The sequence below is a fragment of the Heteronotia binoei genome, chromosome 8 (genome assembly GCF_032191835.1).
Source record: "Heteronotia binoei isolate CCM8104 ecotype False Entrance Well chromosome 8, APGP_CSIRO_Hbin_v1, whole genome shotgun sequence".
NCBI lineage: Eukaryota > Metazoa > Chordata > Lepidosauria > Squamata > Gekkonidae > Heteronotia > Heteronotia binoei.
The window spans coordinates 53,357,705-53,377,450 of record NC_083230.1 but is presented as its reverse complement, the minus strand read 5'-3'; positions in this window follow the sequence as shown (position 1 = coordinate 53,377,450).

Below are 19,746 nucleotides of genomic sequence, written 5' to 3'. Positions count from 1 at the left end.
ACCCTAAACCCAACCCCAAAATTCACTCGAACATAAGTGTGTCCTGAACTCTAACCCTAACCCTAACCCTTACCATATGGGCCCATTCATTCTTATGAATCTCATAGGCTATAATGGAGAATGGAAAAACATCCAAAAATTTTCCCCATCAACACTGTACCATTCAGTGTGATATTAAAAATTCATCTTATCCAACCCTAAACCCAACCCCAATATTCACCGAAACATAAGTGTGTCCTGAACTCTAACCCTAACCCTAACCCTTACCATATGGGCCCATTCATTCTAATGAATCTCATAGGCTATAATGGAGAATGGAAAAACATCCAAAAATTTTCCCCATCAACAGTGTACCATTCACTGTGATATTAAAAATTCATGTTATCCAACCCTAAACCCAACCCCAATATTCACAGAAACATAAGTGTGTCCTGAACTCTAACCCTAACCCTAAACCTTACCATATGGGCCCATTCATTCTAATGAATCTCATAGGCTATAATGGAGAATGGAAAAGCATCCAAAAATTTTCCCCATCAACAGTGTACCATTCAGTGTGATATTAAAAATTCATCTTATCCAACCCTAAACCCAACCCCAATATTCACTCAAACATAAGTGTGTCCTGAACTCTAACCCTAACCCTAACCCTTACCATATGGGCCCATTCATTCTAATGAATCTCATAGGCTATAATGGAGAATGGAAAAACATCCAAAAATTTTCCCCATCAACAGTGTACCATTCAGTGTGATATTAAAAATTCATCTTATCCAACCCTAAACCCAACCCCAATATTCACCGAAACATAAGTGTGTCCTGAACTCTAACCCTAACCCTAACCCTTACCATATGGGCCCATTCATTCTAATGAATCTCATAGGCTATAATGGAGAATGGAAAAACATCCAAAATTTTTCCCCATCAACAGTGTACCATTCAGTGTGATATTAAAAATTCATCTTATCCAACCCTAAACCCAACCCCAATATTCACCGAAACATAAGTGTGTCCTGAACTCTAACCCTAACCCTTACCATATGAGCCCATTCATTCTAATGAATCTCATAGGCTATAATGGAGAATGGAAAAACATCCAAAATTTTTCCCCATCAACACTGTACCATTCAGTGTGATATTAAAAATTCATCTTATCCAACCCTAAACCCAACCCCAATATTCACCGAAACATAAGTGTGTCCTGAACTCTAACCCTAACCCTAACCCTTGCCATATGGGCCCATTCATTCTAATGAATCTCATAGGCTATAATGGAGAATGGAAAAACATCCAAAAATTTTCCCCATCAACAGTGTACCATTCAGTTTGATATTAAAAATACATCTTATCCAACCCTAAACCCAACCCCAATATTCACCGAAATATAAGTGTGTCCTGAACTCTAACCCTAACCCTTACCATATGGGCCCATTCATTCTAATGAATCTCATAGGCTATAATGGAGAATGGAAAAACATCCAAAAATTTTCCCCATCAACACTGTACCATTCAGTGTGATATTAAAAATTCATCTTATCCAACCCGAAACCCAACCCCAATATTCACCCAAACATAAGTGCGTCCAGAACTCTAACCCTAACCATAACCCTTAACATATGGGCCCATTCATTCTAATGAATCTCATAGGCTATAATGGAGAATGGAAAAACATCCAAAAATTTTTCCCATCAAGAGTATACCATTCAGTGTGATATTAAAAATACATCTTACCCAACCCTAAACCAGACGCCAATTTTAAACCGAACATATGTGTGTCGTGAACTCTAACCCTAACCCTAACCCTTACCATATGGGCCCATTCATTCTAATGAATCTCATAGGGTATAATGGAGAATGGAAAAACATCCAAAAAATTTTCCCATCAAGAGTATACCATTCAGTGTGATATTAAAAATACATCTTATCCAACCCTAAACCCAACCCCAATATTCACTCGAACATAAGTGTGTCCCGAACTCTAACCCTAACCCTAACCCTTACCATATGGGCCCATTCATTCTAATGAATCTCATAGGCTATAATGGAGAATGGAAAAACATCCAAAAATTTTCCCCATCAACAGTGTACCATTCACTGTGATATTAAAAATTCATCTTATCCAACCCTAAACCCAACCCCAATATTCACAGAAACATAAGTGTGTCCTGAACTCTAACCCTAACCCTAAACCTTACCATATGGGCCCATTCATTCTAATGAATCTCATAGGCTATAATGGAGAATGGAAAAGCATCCAAAAATTTTCCCCATCAACAGTGTACCATTCAGTGTGATATTAAAAATTCATCTTATCCAACCCTAAACCCAACCCCAATATTCACCGAAACATAAGTGTGTCCTGAACTCTAACCCTAACCCTAACCCTAACCCTTACCATATGGGCCCATTCATTCTAATGAATCTCATAGGGTATAATGGAGAATGGAAAAACATCCAAAAAATTTTCCCATCAAGAGTATACCATTCAGTGTGATATTAAAAATACATCTTATCCAACCCTAAACCCAACCCCAATATTCACTCAAACATAAGTGTGTCCTGAACTCTAACCCTAACCCTAACCCTTTCCATATGGGCCCATTCATTCTAATGAATCTCATAGGCTATAATGGAGAATGGAAAAACATCCAAAATTTTTCCCCATCAACAGTGTACCATTCAGTGTGATATTAAAAATACATCTTATCCAACCCTAAATCCAACCCCAATATTCACCGAAACATAAGTGTGTCCTGAACTCTAACCCTAACCCTTACCATATGGGCCCATTCATTCTAATGAATCTCATAGGCTATAATGGAGAATGGAAAAACATCCAAAAAATTTTACCATCAAGAGTATACCATTCAGTGTGATATTAAAAATACATCTTATCCAACCCTAAACCCAACCCCAAAATTCACTCGAACATAAGTGTGTCCTGAACTCTAACCCTAACCCTAACCCTTACCATATGGGCCCATTCATTCTTATGAATCTCATAGGCTATAATGGAGAATGGAAAAACATCCAAAAATTTTCCCCATCAACACTGTACCATTCAGTGTGATATTAAAAATTCATCTTATCCAACCCTAAACCCAACCCCAATATTCACCGAAACATAAGTGTGTCCTGAACTCTAACCCTAACCCTAACCCTTACCATATGGGCCCATTCATTCTAATGAATCTCATAGGCTATAATGGAGAATGGAAAAACATCCAAAAATTTTCCCCATCAACAGTGTACCATTCACTGTGATATTAAAAATTCATGTTATCCAACCCTAAACCCAACCCCAATATTCACAGAAACATAAGTGTGTCCTGAACTCTAACCCTAACCCTAAACCTTACCATATGGGCCCATTCATTCTAATGAATCTCATAGGCTATAATGGAGAATGGAAAAGCATCCAAAAATTTTCCCCATCAACAGTGTACCATTCAGTGTGATATTAAAAATTCATCTTATCCAACCCTAAACCCAACCCCAATATTCACTCAAACATAAGTGTGTCCTGAACTCTAACCCTAACCCTAACCCTTACCATATGGGCCCATTCATTCTAATGAATCTCATAGGCTATAATGGAGAATGGAAAAACATCCAAAAATTTTCCCCATCAACAGTGTACCATTCAGTGTGATATTAAAAATTCATCTTATCCAACCCTAAACCCAACCCCAATATTCACCGAAACATAAGTGTGTCCTGAACTCTAACCCTAACCCTAACCCTTACCATATGGGCCCATTCATTCTAATGAATCTCATAGGCTATAATGGAGAATGGAAAAACATCCAAAATTTTTCCCCATCAACAGTGTACCATTCAGTGTGATATTAAAAATTCATCTTATCCAACCCTAAACCCAACCCCAATATTCACCGAAACATAAGTGTGTCCTGAACTCTAACCCTAACCCTTACCATATGAGCCCATTCATTCTAATGAATCTCATAGGCTATAATGGAGAATGGAAAAACATCCAAAATTTTTCCCCATCAACACTGTACCATTCAGTGTGATATTAAAAATTCATCTTATCCAACCCTAAACCCAACCCCAATATTCACCGAAACATAAGTGTGTCCTGAACTCTAACCCTAACCCTAACCCTTGCCATATGGGCCCATTCATTCTAATGAATCTCATAGGCTATAATGGAGAATGGAAAAACATCCAAAAATTTTCCCCATCAACAGTGTACCATTCAGTTTGATATTAAAAATACATCTTATCCAACCCTAAACCCAACCCCAATATTCACCGAAATATAAGTGTGTCCTGAACTCTAACCCTAACCCTTACCATATGGGCCCATTCATTCTAATGAATCTCATAGGCTATAATGGAGAATGGAAAAACATCCAAAAATTTTCCCCATCAACACTGTACCATTCAGTGTGATATTAAAAATTCATCTTATCCAACCCGAAACCCAACCCCAATATTCACCCAAACATAAGTGCGTCCAGAACTCTAACCCTAACCATAACCCTTAACATATGGGCCCATTCATTCTAATGAATCTCATAGGCTATAATGGAGAATGGAAAAACATCCAAAAATTTTTCCCATCAAGAGTATACCATTCAGTGTGATATTAAAAATACATCTTACCCAACCCTAAACCAGACGCCAATTTTAAACCGAACATATGTGTGTCGTGAACTCTAACCCTAACCCTAACCCTTACCATATGGGCCCATTCATTCTAATGAATCTCATAGGGTATAATGGAGAATGGAAAAACATCCAAAAAATTTTCCCATCAAGAGTATACCATTCAGTGTGATATTAAAAATACATCTTATCCAACCCTAAACCCAACCCCAATATTCACTCGAACATAAGTGTGTCCCGAACTCTAACCCTAACCCTAACCCTTACCATATGGGCCCATTCATTCTAATGAATCTCATAGGCTATAATGGAGAATGGAAAAACATCCAAAAATTTTCCCCATCAACAGTGTACCATTCACTGTGATATTAAAAATTCATCTTATCCAACCCTAAACCCAACCCCAATATTCACAGAAACATAAGTGTGTCCTGAACTCTAACCCTAACCCTAAACCTTACCATATGGGCCCATTCATTCTAATGAATCTCATAGGCTATAATGGAGAATGGAAAAGCATCCAAAAATTTTCCCCATCAACAGTGTACCATTCAGTGTGATATTAAAAATTCATCTTATCCAACCCTAAACCCAACCCCAATATTCACCGAAACATAAGTGTGTCCTGAACTCTAACCCTAACCCTAACCCTAACCCTTACCATATGGGCCCATTCATTCTAATGAATCTCATAGGGTATAATGGAGAATGGAAAAACATCCAAAAAATTTTCCCATCAAGAGTATACCATTCAGTGTGATATTAAAAATACATCTTATCCAACCCTAAACCCAACCCCAATATTCACTCGACCATAAGTGTGTCCTGAACTCTAACCCTAACCCTAACCCTTACCATATGGGCCCATTCATTCTAATGAATCTCATAGGCTATAATGGAGAATGGAAAAACATCCAAAAATTTTACCCATCAACAGTGTACCATTCAGTGTGATATTAAAAATTCATGTTATCCAACCCTAAACCCAACCCCAATATTCACTCAAACATAAGTGTGTCCTGAACTCTAACCCTAACCCTAACCCTTACCATATGGGCCCATTCATTCTAATGAATCTCATAGGCTATAATGGAGAATGGAAAAACATCCAAAAATTTTCCCCATCAACAGTGTACCATTCAGTGTGATATTAAAAATTCATCTTATCCAACCCTAAACCCAACCCCAATATTCACCGAAACATAAGTGTGTCCTGAACTCTAACCCTAACCCTAACCCTTACCATATGGGCCCATTCATTCTAATGAATCTCATAGGCTATAATGGAGAATGGAAAAACATCCAAAATTTTTCCCCATCAACAGTGTACCATTCAATGTGATATTAAAAATACATCTTATCCAACCCTAAATCCAACCCCAATATTCACCGAAACAAAAGTGTGTCCTGAACTCTAACCCTAACCCTTACCATATGGGCCCATTCATTCTAATGAATCTCATAGGCTATAATGGAGAATGGAAAAACATCCAAAAAATTTTACCATCAAGAGTATACCATTCAGTGTGATATTAAAAATACATCTTATCCAACCCTAAACCCAACCCCAAAATTCACTCCAACATAAGTGTGTCCTGAACTCTAACCCTAACCCTAACCCTTACCATATGGGCCCATTCATTCTTATGAATCTCATAGGCTATAATGGAGAATGGAAAAACATCCAAAAATTTTCCCCATCAACACTGTACCATTCAGTGTGATATTAAAAATTCATCTTATCCAACCCTAAACCCAACCCCAATATTCACCGAAACATAAGTGTGTCCTGAACTCTAACCCTAACCCTAACCCTTACCATATGGGCCCATTCATTCTAATGAATCTCATAGGCTATAATGGAGAATGGAAAAACATCCAAAAAATTTTCCCATCAAGAGTATACCATTCAGTGTGATTTTAAAAATACATCTTACCCAACCCTAAACCAGACGCCAATTTTAAACCGAACATATGTGTGTCCTGAACTCTAACCCAAACCCTAACGCTTACCATATGGGCCCATTCATTCTAATGAATCACATAGGGTACAATGGAGAATGGAAAAACATCCAAAAATTTTTCCCATCAAGAGTATACCATTCAGTGTGATATTAAAAATACATCTTATCCAACCCTAAACCCATCCCAATATTCACTCGAACATAACTGTGTCCTGAACTCTAACCCTAACCCTAACCCTTACCATATGGGCCCATTCATTCTAAAGAATCTCATAGGCTATAATGGAGAATGGAAAAACATCCAAAAATTTTCCCCATCAACAGTGTACCATTCAGTGTGATATTAAAAATTCATGTTATCCAACCCTAAACCCAACCCCAATATTCACCGAAACATAAGTGTGTCCTGAACTCTAACCCTAACCCTAACCCTTACCATATGGGCCCATTCATTCTAATGAATCTCATAGGCTATAATGGAGAATGGAAAAACATCCAAAAATTTTCCCCATCAACAGTGTACCATTCAGTGTGATGTTAAAAATTCATGTTATCCAACCCTAAACCCAACCCCAATATTCACCGAAACATAAGTGTGTCCTGAACTCTAACCCTAACCCGAACCCTTACCATATGGGCCCATTCATTCTAATGAATCTCATAGGCTATAATGGAGAATGGAAAAACATCCAAAATTTTTCCCCATCAACAGTGTATCATTCAGTGTAATATTAAAAATACAACTTATCCAACCATAAACCCAACCCCAATATTCACCGAAACATAAGTGTGTCCTGAACTCTAACCCTAACCCTAACCCTTAAAATATGGGCCCATTCATTCTAATGAATCTCATAGGCTATAATGGAGAATGGAAAAACATCCAAAAATTTTCCCCATCAACACTGTACCATTCAGTGTGATATTAAAAATTCATCTTATCCAACCCTAAACCCAACCCCAATATTCACCGAAACATAAGTGTGTCCTGAACTCTAACCCTAACCCTTACCCTTACCATATGGGCCCATTCATTCTAATGAATCTCATAGGTTATAATGGAGAATGGAAAAATATCCAAAATTTTTCCCCATCAACAGTGTACCATTCAGTGTGATATTAAAAATAAATCTTATCCAACCCTAAACCCAACCCCAATATTCACCCAAACATAAGTGCGTCCACAACTCTAACCCTAACCCTAACCCTTACCATATGGGCCCATTCATTCTAATGAATCTCATAGGCTTTAATGGAGAAGGAAAAACATCCAAAAATTTTTCCCATCAAGAGTATACCATTCAGTGTGATATTAAAAATACATCTTATCCAACACTAAACCCATCCCAATATTCACTCGAACATAACTGTGTCCTGAACTCTAACCCTAACCCTAACCCTTACCATATGGGCCCATTCATTCTAAAGAATCTCATAGGCTATAATGGAGAATGGAAAAACATCCAAAAATTTTCCCCATCAACAGTGTACCATTCAGTGTGATATTAAAAATTCATGTTATCCAACCCTAAACCCAACCCCAATATTCACCGAAACATAAGTGTGTCCTGAACTCTAACCCTAACCCTAACCCTTACCATATGGGCCCATTCATTCTAATGAATCTCATAGGCTATAATAGAGAATGGAAAAACATCCAAAAATTTTCCCCATCAGCAGTGTACCATTCAGTGTGATATTAAAAATTCATCTTATCCAACCCTAAACCCAACCCCAATATTCACCGAAGCATAAGTGTGTCCTGAACTCTAACCCTAACCCTTACCATATGGGCCCATTCATTCTAATGAATCTCATAGGCTATAATGGAGAATGGAAAAACATCCAAAAAATTTTACCATCAAGATTATAACATTCAGTGTGATATTAAAAATACATCTTATCCAACCCTAAACCCAACCCCAATATTCACCCAAACATAAGTGCGTCCAGAACTCTAACCCTAACCCTAACCCTTACCATATCGGCCCATTTATTCTAATGAATGTCATAGGCTATAATGGAGAATGCAAAAACATCCAAAAAAATTTCCCATCAAGAGTATACCATTCAGTGTGGTATTAAAAATACATCTCACCCAACCCTAAACCAGACCACAATTTTAAACCGAACATATGTGTGTCCTGAACTCTAACCCTAACCCTAACCCTTACCATATGGGCCCATTCATTCTTATGAATCTCATAGGCTATAATGGAGAATGGAAAAACATCCAAAAATTTTCCCCATCAACACTGTACCATTCAGTGTGATATTAAAAATTCATCTTATCCAACCCTAAACCCAACCCCAATATTCACCGAAACATAAGTGTGTCCTGAACTCTAACCCTAACCCTAACCCTTACCATATGGGCCCATTCATTCTAATGAATCTCATAGGCTATAATGGAGAATGGAAAAACATCCAAAAAATTTTCCCATCAAGAGTATACCATTCAGTGTGATATTAAAAATACATCTTACCCAACCCTAAACCAGACGCCAATTTTAAACCGAACATATGTGTGTCCTGAACTCTAACCCAAACCCTAACGCTTACCATATGGGCCCATTCATTCTAATGAATCACATAGGGTATAATGGAGAATGGAAAAACATCCAAAAATTTTTCCCATCAAGAGTATACCATTCAGTGTGATATTAAAAATACATCTTATCCAACCCTAAACCCATCCCAATATTCACTCGAACATAACTGTGTCCTGAACTCTAACCCTAACCCTAACCCTTACCATATGGGCCCATTCATTCTAAAGAATCTCATAGGCTATAATGGAGAATGGAAAAACATCCAAAAATTTTCCCCATCAACAGTGTACCATTCAGTGTGATATTAAAAATTCATGTTATCCAACCCTAAACCCAACCCCAATATTCACCGAAACATAAGTGTGTCCTGAACTCTAACCCTAACCCTAACCCTTACCATATGGGCCCATTCATTCTAATGAATCTCATAGGCTATAATGGAGAATGGAAAAACATCCAAAAATTTTCCCCATCAACAGTGTACCATTCAGTGTGATGTTAAAAATTCATGTTATCCAACCCTAAACCCAACCCCAATATTCACCGAAACATAAGTGTGTCCTGAACTCTAACCCTAACCCTAACCCTTACCATATGGGCCCATTCATTCTAATGAATCTCATAGGCTATAATGGAGAATGGAAAAACATCCAAAAATTTTCCCCATCAACACTGTACCATTCAGTGTGATATTAAAAATTCATCTTATCCAACCCTAAACCCAACCCCAATATTCACCGAAACATAAGTGTGTCCTGAACTCTAACCCTAACCCTTACCCTTACCATATGGGCCCATTCATTCTAATGAATCTCATAGGTTATAATGGAGAATGGAAAAATATCCAAAATTTTTCCCCATCAACAGTGTACCATTCAGTGTGATATTAAAAATACATCTTATCCAACCCTAAACCCAACCCCAATATTCACCCAAACATAAGTGCGTCCAGAACTCTAACCCTAACCCTAACCCTTACCATATGGGCCCATTCATTCTAATGAATCTCATAGGCTTTAATGGAGAAGGAAAAACATCCAAAATTTTTTCCCATCAAGAGTATACCATTCAGTGTGATATTAAAAATACATCTTACCCAACCCTAAACCAGACGCCAATTTTAAACCGGACATATGTGTGTCCTGAACTCTAACCCTAACCCTAACCCTTACCATATGGGCCCATTCATTCTAATGAATCTCATAGGGTATAATGGAGAATGCAAAAACATCCAAAAATTTTTCCCATCAAGAGTATACCATTCAGTGTGATATTAAAAATACATCTTATCCAACCCTAAACCCATCCCAATATTCACTCGAACATAAGTGTGTCCTGAACTCTAACCCTAACCCTAACCCTTACCATATGGGCCCATTCATTCTAATGAATCTCATAGGCTATAATGGAGAATGGAAAAACATCCAAAAATTTTCCCCATCAACAGTGTACCATTCAGTGTGATATTAAAAATTCATGTTATCCAACCCTAAACCCAACCCCAATATTCACCGAAACATAAGTGTGTCCTGAACTCTAACCCTAACCCTTACCCTTCCCATATGGGCCCATTCATTCTAATGAATCTCATAGGCTATAATGGAGAATGGAAAAACATCCAAAAATTTTCCCCATCAACAGTGTACCATTCAGTGTGATATTAAAAATTCATCTTATCCAACCCTAAAACCAACCCCAATATTCACCGAAGCATAAGTGTGTCCTGAACTCTAAGCCTAACCCTTACCATATGGGCCCATTCATTCTAATGAATCTCATAGGCTATAATGGAGAATGGAAAAACATCCAAAAAATTTTCCCATCAAGAGTATACCATTCAGTGTGATATTAAAAATACATCTTACCCAACCCTAAACCAGACGCCAATTTTAAACCGAACATATGTGTGTCCTGAACTCTAACCCAAACCCTAACGCTTACCATATGGGCCCATTCATTCTAATGAATCACATAGGGTATAATGGAGAATGGAAAAACATCCAAAAATTTTTCCCATCAAGAGTATACCATTCAGTGTGATATTAAAAATACATCTTATCCAACCCTAAACCCATCCCAATATTCACTCGAACATAACTGTGTCCTGAACTCTAACCCTAACCCTAACCCTTACCATATGGGCCCATTCATTCTAAAGAATCTCATAGGCTATAATGGAGAATGGAAAAACATCCAAAAATTTTCCCCATCAACAGTGTACCATTCAGTGTGATATTAAAAATTCATGTTATCCAACCCTAAACCCAACCCCAATATTCACCGAAACATAAGTGTGTCCTGAACTCTAACCCTAACCCTAACCCTTACCATATGGGCCCATTCATTCTAATGAATCTCATAGGCTATAATGGAGAATGGAAAAACATCCAAAAATTTTCCCCATCAACAGTGTACCATTCAGTGTGATGTTAAAAATTCATGTTATCCAACCCTAAACCCAACCCCAATATTCACCGAAACATAAGTGTGTCCTGAACTCTAACCCTAACCCTAACCCTTACCATATGGGCCCATTCATTCTAATGAATCTCATAGGCTATAATGGAGAATGGAAAAACATCCAAAAATTTTCCCCATCAACACTGTACCATTCAGTGTGATATTAAAAATTCATCTTATCCAACCCTAAACCCAACCCCAATATTCACCGAAACATAAGTGTGTCCTGAACTCTAACCCTAACCCTTACCCTTACCATATGGGCCCATTCATTCTAATGAATCTCATAGGTTATAATGGAGAATGGAAAAATATCCAAAATTTTTCCCCATCAACAGTGTACCATTCAGTGTGATATTAAAAATACATCTTATCCAACCCTAAACCCAACCCCAATATTCACCCAAACATAAGTGCGTCCAGAACTCTAACCCTAACCCTAACCCTTACCATATGGGCCCATTCATTCTAATGAATCTCATAGGCTTTAATGGAGAAGGAAAAACATCCAAAATTTTTTCCCATCAAGAGTATACCATTCAGTGTGATATTAAAAATACATCTTACCCAACCCTAAACCAGACGCCAATTTTAAACCGGACATATGTGTGTCCTGAACTCTAACCCTAACCCTAACCCTTACCATATGGGCCCATTCATTCTAATGAATCTCATAGGGTATAATGGAGAATGCAAAAACATCCAAAAATTTTTCCCATCAAGAGTATACCATTCAGTGTGATATTAAAAATACATCTTATCCAACCCTAAACCCATCCCAATATTCACTCGAACATAAGTGTGTCCTGAACTCTAACCCTAACCCTAACCCTTACCATATGGGCCCATTCATTCTAATGAATCTCATAGGCTATAATGGAGAATGGAAAAACATCCAAAAATTTTCCCCATCAACAGTGTACCATTCAGTGTGATATTAAAAATTCATGTTATCCAACCCTAAACCCAACCCCAATATTCACCGAAACATAAGTGTGTCCTGAACTCTAACCCTAACCCTTACCCTTCCCATATGGGCCCATTCATTCTAATGAATCTCATAGGCTATAATGGAGAATGGAAAAACATCCAAAAATTTTCCCCATCAACAGTGTACCATTCAGTGTGATATTAAAAATTCATCTTATCCAACCCTAAAACCAACCCCAATATTCACCGAAGCATAAGTGTGTCCTGAACTCTAAGCCTAACCCTTACCATATGGGCCCATTCATTCTAATGAATCTCATAGGCTATAATGGAGAATGGAAAAACATCCAAAAAATTTTACCATCAAGATTATAACATTCAGTGTGATATTAAAAATACATCTTATCCAACCCTAAACCCAACCGCAATATTCACCCAAACATAAGTGCGTCCAGAACTCTAACCCTAACCCTAACCCTTACCATATCGGCCCATTTATTCTAATGAATGTCATAGGCTATAATGGAGAATGCAAAAACATCCAAAATTTTTTCCCATCAAGAGTATACCATTCAGTGTGGTATTAAAAATACATCTTACCCAACCCTAAACCAGACCACAATTTTAAACCGAACATATGTGTGTCCTGAACTCTAACCCTAACCCTAACCCTTACCATATGGGACCATTCATTCTAATGAATCTCATAGGGTATAATGGAGAATGGGAAAACATACAAAAATTTTTCCCATCAAGAGTATACCATTCAGTGTGATATTAAAAATACATCTTATCCAACCCTAAACCCAACCCCAATATTCACTCGAACATAAGTGTGTCCTGAACTCTAACCCTAACCCTTACCATATTGGCCCATTCATTCTAAAGAATCTCATAGGCTATAATGGAGAATGGAAAAACATCCAAAAATTTTCCCCATCAACAGTGTACCATTCAGTGTGATATTAAAAATTCATCTTATCCAACCCTAAACCCAACCCCAATATTCACCGAAACATAAGTGTGTCCTGAACTCTAACCCTAACCCTAACCCTTACCATATGGGCCCATTCATTCTAATGAATCTCATAGGCTATAATGGAGAATGGAAAAACATCCAAAATTTTTCCCCATCAACAGTGTACCATTCAGTGTGATATTAAAAATACATCTTATCCAACCCTAAACCCAACCCAAATATTCACCGAAACATAAGTGTGTCCTGAACTCTAACCCTAACCCTTACCATATGGGCCCATTCATTCTAATGAATCTCATAGGCTATAATGGAGAATGGAAATCATCCAAAAAATTTTACCATCAAGAGTATACCATTCAGTGTGATATTAAAAATACATCTTATCCAACCCTAAACCCAACCCCAAAATTCACTCGAACATAAGTGTGTCCTGAACTCTAACCCTAACCCTAACCCTTACCATATGGGCCCATTCATTCTAATGAATCTCATAGGCTATAATGGAGAATGGAAAAACATCCAAAAAATTTTCCCATCAAGAGTATACCATTCAGTGTGATATTAAAAATACATCTTACCCAACCCTAAACCAGACGCCAATTTTAAACCGAACATATGTGTGTCCTGAACTCTAACCCTAACCCTAACGCTTACCATATGGGCCCATTCATTCTAATGAATCACATAGGGTATAATGGAGAATGGAAAAACATCCAAAAAATTTTCCCATCAAGAGTATACCATTCAGTGTGATATTAAAAATACATCTTATCCAACCCTAAACCCATCCCAATATTCACTCGAACATAACTGTGTCCTGAACTCTAACCCTAACCCTAACCCTTACCATATGGGCCCATTCATTCTAAAGAATCTCATAGGCTATAATGGAGAATGGAAAAACATCCAAAAATTTTCCCCATCAACAGTGTACCATTCAGTGTGATATTAAAAATTCATGTTATCCAACCCTAAACCCAACCCCAATATTCACCGAAACATAAGTGTGTCCTGAACTCTAACCCTAACCCTAACCCTTACCATATGGGCCCATTCATTCTAATGAATCTCATAGGCTATAATGGAGAATGGAAAAACATCCAAAAATTTTCCCCATCAGCAGTGTACCATTCAGTGTGATGTTAAAAATTCATGTTATCCAACCCTAAACCCAACCCCAATATTCACCGAAACATAAGTGTGTCCTGAACTCTAACCCTAACCCGAACCCTTACCATATGGGCCCATTCATTCTAATGAATCTCATAGGCTATAATGGAGAATGGAAAAACATCCAAAATTTTTCCCCATCAACAGTGTACCATTCAGTGTAATATTAAAAATACAACTTATCCAACCATAAACCCAACCCCAATATTCACCGAAACATAAGTGTGTCCTGAACTCTAACCCTAACCCTAACCCTTACCATATGGGCCCATTCATTCTAATGAATCTCATAGGCTATAATGGAGAATGGAAAAACATCCAAAAATTTTCCCCATCAACACTGTACCATTCAGTGTGATATTAAAAATTCATCTTATCCAACCCTCAACCCAACCCCAATATTCACCGAAACATAAGTGTGTCCTGAACTCTAACCCTAACCCTTACCCTTACCATATGGGCCCATTCATTCTAATGAATCTCATAGGTTATAATGGAGAATGGAAAAATATCCAAAATTTTTCCCCATCAACAGTGTACCATTCAGTGTGATATTAAAAAATACATCTTATCCAACCCTAAACCCAACCCGAATATTCACCCAAACATAAGTGCGTCCAGAACTCTAACCCTAACCCTAACCCTTACCATATGGGCCCATTCATTCTAATGAATCTCATAGGCTATAATGGAGAATGGAAAAACATCCAAAATTTTTTCCCATCAAGAGTATACCATTCAGTGTGATATTAAAAATACATCTTACCCAACCCTAAACCAGACGCCAATTTTAAACCGAACATATGTGTGTCCTGAACTCTAACCCGAACCCTAACCCTTACCATATGGGCCCATTCATTCTAATGAATCTCATAGGGTATAATGGAGAATGCAAAAACATCCAAAAAATTTTCCCATCAAGAGTATACCTTTCAGTGTGATATTAAAAATTAATCTTATCCAACCCTAAACCCAACCCCAATATTCACCCAAACATAAGTGCGTCCAGAACTCTAACCCTAACCCTAACCCTTACCATATGGGCCCATTCATTCTAATGAATCTCATAGGGTATAATGGAGAATGGAAAAACATCCAAAAAATTTTCCCATCAAGAGTATACCATTCAGTGTGATATTAAAAATACATCTTATCCAACCCTAAACCCATCCCAATATTCACTCGAACATAAGTGTGTCCTGAACTCTAACCCTAACCCTAACCCTTACCATATGGGCCCATTCATTCTAATGAATCTCATAGGCTATAATGGAGAATGGAAAAACATCCAAAAATTTTCCCCATCAACAGTGTACCATTCAGTGTGATATTAAAAATTCATGTTATCCAACCCTAAACCCAACCCCAATATTCACCGAAACATAAGTGTGTCCTGAACTCTAACCCTAACCCTTACCCTTCCCATATGGGCCCATTCATTCTAATGAATCTCATAGGCTATAATGGAGAATGGAAAAACATCCAAAAATTTTCCCCATCAACAGTGTACCATTCAGTGTGATATTAAAAATTCATCTTATCCAACCCTAAACCCAACCCCAATATTCACCGAAACATAAGTGTGTCCTGAACTCTAACCCTAACCCTTACCATATGGGCCCATTCATTCTAATGAATCTCATAGGCTATAATGGAGAATGGAAAAACATCCAAAAATTTTTACCATCAAGATTATACCATTCAGTGTGATATTAAAAATACACCTTACCCAACCCTAAACCCAACCCCAATATTCACCCAAACATAAGTGCGTCCAGAACTCTAACCCTAACACTAACCCTTACCATATGGGCCCATTCATTCTAATGAATCTCATAGGCTATAATGGAGAATGGAAAAACATCCAAAATTTTTTCCCATCAAGAGTATACCATTCAGTGTGATATTAAAAATACATCTTACCCAACCCTAAACCAGACGCCAATTTTAAACCGAACATATGTGTGTCCTGAACTCTAACCCTAACCCTTACCATATGGGCCCATTCATTCTAATGAATCTCATAGGGTATAATGGAGAATTGAAAAACATCCAAAAAAATTTCCCATCAAGAGTATACCATTCAGTGTGATATTAAAATACATCTTATCCAACCCTAAACCCAACCCCAATATTCACTCGAACATAAGTGTGTCCTGAACTCTAACCCTAACCCTAACCCTTACCATATGGGCCCATTCATTCTAATGAATCTCATAGGCTATAATGGAGAATGGAAAAACATCCAAAAAATTTTCCCATCAAGAGTATACCATTCAGTGTGATATTAAAAATACATCTTACCCAACCCTAAACCCAACCCCAATATGCACCCGAACATAAGTGTGTCCTGAACTCTAACCCTAACCCTAACCCTTACCATATGGCCCCATTCATTCTAATGAATCTCATAGGCTATAATGGAGAATGGAAAAACATCCAAAAATTTTCCCCATCAACAGTGTACCATTCAGTGTAATATTAAAAATACAACTTATCCAACCATAAACCCAACCCCAATATTCACCGAAACATAAGTGTGTCCTGAACTCTAACCCTAACCCTAACCCTTACCATATGGGCCCATTCATTCTAATGAATCTCATAGGCTATAATGGAGAATGGAAAAACATCCAAAATTTTTTCCCATCAAGAGTATACCATTCAGTGTGATATTAAAAATATATCTTATCCAACCCTAAACCCAACCCCAATATTCACCCAAACATAAGTGCGTCCAGAACTCTAACCCTAACCCTAACCCTAACCCTTACCATATGGGCCCATTCATTCTAATGAATCTCATAGGCTATAATGGAGAATGGAAAAACATCCAAAATTTTTTCCCATCAAGAGTATACCATTCAGTGTGATATTAAAAATACATCTTACCCAACCCTAAACCAGATGCCAATTTTAAACCGAACATATGTGTGTCCTGAACTCTAACCCTAACCCTAACCCTTACCATATGGGCCCATTCATTCTAATGAATCTCATAGGGTATAATGGAGAATGCAAAAACATCCAAAAAATTTTCCCATCAAGAGTATACCTTTCAGTGTGATATTAAAAATTAATCTTATCCAACCCTAAACCCAACCCCAATATTCACCAAAACATAAGTGTGTCCTGAACTCTAACCCTAACCCTAACCCTTACCATATGGGCCCATTCATTCTAATGAATCTCATAGGCTATAATGGAGAATGGAAAAACATCCAAAATTTTTCCGCATCAACAGTGTACCATTCAGTGTGATATTAAAAATACATCTTATCCAACCCTAAACCCAACCCCAATATTCACCCAAACATAAGTGCGTCCAGAACTCTAACCCTAACCCTAACCCTAACCCTTACCATATGGGCCCATTCATTCTAATGAATCTCATAGGCTATAATGGAGAATGGAAAAACATCCAAAAATTTTTCCCATCAAGAGTATACCATTCAGTGTGATATTAAAAATACATCTTACCCAACCCTAAACCAAACGCCAATTTTAAACCCAAAATATGTGCGTCCTGAACTCTAACCCTAACCCTAACCCTTACCATATCGGCCCATTCATTCTAATGAATCTCATAGGGTATAATGGAGAATGCAAAAACATCCAAAAAATTTTCCCATCAACAGTATACCTTTCAGTGTGATATTAAAAATTAATCTTATCCAACCCTAAACCCAACCCCAATATTCACCAAAACATAAGTGTGTCCTGAACTCTAACCCTAACCCTAACCCTTACCATATGGGCCCATTCATTCTAATGAATCTCATAGGCTATAATGGAGAATGGAAAAACATCCAAAATTTTTCCGCATCAACAGTGTACCATTCAGTGTGATATTAAAAATACATCTTATCCAACCCTAAACCCAACCCCAATATTCACCCAAACATAAGTGCGTCCAGAACTCTAACCCTAACCCTAACCCTTACCATATGGGCCCATTCATTCTAATGAATCTCATAGGGTATAATGGAGAATGGAAAAACATCCAAAAAATTTTCCCATCAAGAGTATGCCATTCAGTGTGATATTAAAAATACATCTTATCCAACCCTAAACCCATCCCAATATTCACTCGAACATAAGTGTGTCCTGAACTCTAACCCTAACCCTAACCCTTACCATATGGGCCCATTCATTCTAATGAATCTCATAGGCTATAATGGAGAATGGAAAAACATCCAAAAATTTTCCCCATCAACAGTGTACCATTCAGTGTGATATTAAAAATTCATGTTATCCAACCCTAAACCCAACCCCAATATTCACCGAAACATAAGTGTGTCCTGAACTCTAACCCTAACCCTTACCCTTCCCATATGGGCCCATTCATTCTAATGAATCTCATAGGCTATAATGGAGAATGGAAAAACATCCAAAAATTTTCCCCATCAACAGTGTAACATTCCGTGTGATATTAAAAATTCATCTTATCCAACCCTAAACCCAACCCCAATATTCACCGAAACATAAGTGTGTCCTGAACTCTAACCCTAACCCTAACCCTTACCATATGGGCCCATTCATTCTAATGAATCTCATAGGCTATAATGGAGAATGGAAAAACATCCAAAATTTTTCCCCATCAACAGTGTACCATTCAGTGTGATATTAAAAATACATCTTATCCAACCCTAAACCCAACCCCAATATTCACCCAAACATAAGTGCGTCCAGAACTCTAACCCTAACCCTTACCATATGGGCCCATTCATTCTAATGAATCTCATAGGGTATAATGGAGAATGGAAAAACATCCAAAAAATTTTCCCATCAAGAGTATACCATTCAGTGTGATATTAAAAATACATCTTATCCAACCCTAACCCATCCCAATATTCACTCGAACATAAGTGTGTCCTGAACTCTAACCCTAACCCTAACCCTTACCATATGGGCCCATTCATTCTTATGAATCTCATAGGCTATAATGGAGAATGGAAAAACATCCAAAAATTTTCCCCATCAACACTGTACCATTCAGTGTGATATTAAAAATTCATCTTATCCAACCCTAAACCCAACCCCAATATTCACCGAAACA